Source organism: Pteropus vampyrus, unplaced genomic scaffold (assembly GCF_000151845.1).
Source record: "Pteropus vampyrus isolate Shadow unplaced genomic scaffold, Pvam_2.0 Scaffold194, whole genome shotgun sequence".
Taxonomy (NCBI): Eukaryota; Metazoa; Chordata; class Mammalia; order Chiroptera; family Pteropodidae; genus Pteropus; species Pteropus vampyrus.
Window position 1 is genome coordinate 2321070 of NW_011888975.1, and position 3170 is coordinate 2324239.

The following is a 3170-nucleotide window of genomic DNA, read 5'->3' on the forward strand; positions in this document are numbered from 1 at the left end:
CAAATCTTGCCTTTCATGCTTTCTTGGTGTAGGATTCTGGATCTCAAGCAAGGGTTTGAGCAGAAGCGGGTCCGAGGCCTTCTCCCTAAGACTGGGAACCAGAAGGTCCTTCACTGTGCGCACAGGAACCTGGAGCTCAGATTCTTGGCGCCGGTCGGCCCTGTCGCCTGCACCTCACTGGAAGGTGACGGACGGCTGGGGAGTCACACCTCCTTGCTTGCGACCCGGCCTTCTGCCTCTACGTGTGACCCTGCCAGTCATCAACTCTCTGGATTTCAGGATGACTTATGAAATGGGGTATCGTTATCTTCCTCACGCAACTGTACTCCAGATTAACTGAAATAACCCCTTTCTCCCATAACTCAGAATACCAGCCTTTGCGAAATCGACAGAGTCCAAGGGACGCAAAATAATCCATTCCTCTGGATTTGTTTACCAGGGATTGATGGCCCTGGGCTATATTATTTTTGTTTCCTGCAGAAATATTTCGTTACGTTAAAATTTCATTTTATGACCTTAGCTCAGATAAGAAAAATTTGCCACCCGTGTCACACACTTCCCATGCATGGCCCTAGGTTTCACCCCTCCTCCCTAAGACTGCGCTGTATTCTTTGATACATGCCCGACACAGACCTGGCTCCATAACGATCTAATGAGAAATAGGTGAAGCAAGAAAGAGGCTTCATACCCAAACCGCACCATGGAAAATTATTAACGTTCTCCTTGACACGTCCATGTCTCCCCCTCAGAGTCCCTATCCTCTGCCAGCTGACTCATCACTTTATTTCTCCTTTTCTCCAAAGGTCTTTTAAAATTTCTGTCTCTTGACTCCAGCAGTTTGAGTCTTCTTTCTGTTCACATGTCCCATTCAGGAAAGAAAAGCTGCCACCACCCGATGACACATATCCCATGACAAAGGACAAGGAAATTATCAGGAGAAATAATGAGATTTCCGCTTCCCTCTGGCTGTGGTGGCCTTGTCTGATCTGGTGGACACAGCATTTCACGAGATGCAGCCTCCCTGAGCGACTCTGAAAGGTTTAACTGGAATTGAGCTTTCCTCAGCATCTTGGTACAAACTTTGGTCCAAGTAACAGATCTAATAGCAGTGTTTCCAATTCTAATAGTTCTAAATGCCATAGTAGCCGCGATGAGGAAAAAAGTAACAGATTTATTTTTAAGTTTATTATCTTAAGCTGATTTTTGCTGGCATCCAATTATCTTATTTGACATCCAAATCCACACTGGGAGAAAACTATCTTTTCTTGATACACTTCTAAGGCACAAGGTGAGACCAGTGTTGGCAGCAACTTAAGCAGTAATTTGTAGCTGGGGTGTTCTGTATGAGAAAATGCAGAGAATTTGGTTTCCTTTGCTCCCGTGAAGGCAAAAGGAAAAGGAAGGAAGGTAGAGGAGACAGAGAAAAGCTGTAGACTTGTGGGAAGCCAGAACTCCGGGGGGCAGCCTGGCCCCTGAGGACAAACGGAGAATATTAAATGATGTGATTCCCTCGGTTTTGCATTAACCCTCTGTAAAGATCCTGCCACTAGTACAGACCTGTATCCAGGTGGCTTTGAAGGAGTCTAAGGTTGAAAATAGCAGATAGAAAGGAAGAGCCACAAAAAGCAAAGTTGGAACAAAATAATTTGGCATAAACAAAATACTTACAAGAAAATCAGTACCAATGGGGAGCATGTAAATTAAGCTCTCTGGGAATCTTGACAGCTCTTAGAGAGAGTTCTGAGCTTCCACATAGTATTTCAGCCATGGCCGCAGGTTTCATCATCCTCATTTCAAATTTTAGGAAATAGGCTCAGAGATATTCACTAACTTTTTTTTAAGTCCACATGGCTTGTGTGTGTCTGTTTAATAGGTAAGGAAAGGTGGTATTAAAAAGAGCTGTGTGTCTTATGCCAAACAGAAAGAGGAATAAAAATTTTCTCAAAACAGATTTGATTTCCGATACTGTTTGGGAGGGCCAAAAGAATGTGGCCATGTCCCAACTGACACCAAAATCACCCTCAAAAGTGACCTTAAGAGAAAAGGCTGTGTCTCTTGACCTCGGCATCCTCAGACTCACCCCTGTGTCTGGAGGACAATGGATGCTCAAAATTGAGTAATAAATTCAAGGAAATGTTTAGTTTAAAGAGAGGCTTAAGGCATGGGATGGTAGTTTTCAATTAACCACTTCAACACCTACCAAAATTTTACTATTGTAAAAACTGCTACCAGAGGCTGTGGACGCACAGGGGACGAGTCCTGCCGGAAAGACCCCGCGATGGAAGCGGAAGGGAAGAAAGCGCTGCTGATTGCAAACCAAGGCAGTGCGCACTGCGGCACGCTGCGCGCGCAAACTCAGAGATGCCGCGGGGCGGAGGCGGGAGATGCCACTTGGCAAAGGGTGGAATTAAGAGATAAAATTAGATCCCGAGTGAGGTCTAATGACGAACCAGGTGAGTTAAGTCGCTGAGGCAAAGTACCGGAGTCAGAGGGGCCAGAGAGGTTTCATAGGCTCAGCAGAGAATCGGCAACACGAAAGGCACAGAGCAGCTTCAAACCCCAGACTGAAGCTTGTCAAGTCCATTCTGTGGTTTTCGGGAAAACCCAAGCAAGAGAGAGACAGGATCACAGGGATATTCTGGGAAGAGAAACACGGCTGAGGGCTTAGGAGTGGAGAGAAATGGAAGCAGGGGCCTAGTCAGTAAGTGTAATTAATCAGGCAGGATGACTAGGTAGGGCCAGGAAGGTTCCAACGCGAAACACTGTCAAGTCTTTGGTCTCTGACTAGTTGGGGTCAAGGGACAGGGTGGGGGACTGTAAGGGAGCATAACAAAGCATTCAGAAAGGAAAAACATAAAACAAAGATTCTGGTTAAAAATGGTTCATGCAAATGCTCTTTTTTTCAAAGATCTTGTAGGAAAGTCCCTCCTTTGTTATATTTCCTCTGCATGAACATATCTCCTTTATTCTCAATATAGGATTGAGTCAAGGATATGGTCAAAATGGCTTTTAATTCATAAAGACAAGTGGTGGAGACTGTGGGTGGGAAAAGTCCCCAAACTAAGGGCCATTAAAGATATGGGTTTGAATGAATTCTGACCTTTTAAATGAAAGCAGTGAGCTTCAGAAACGTGGTTTAGACAGAGACCCTGCTGCACATTGGCCAGTCT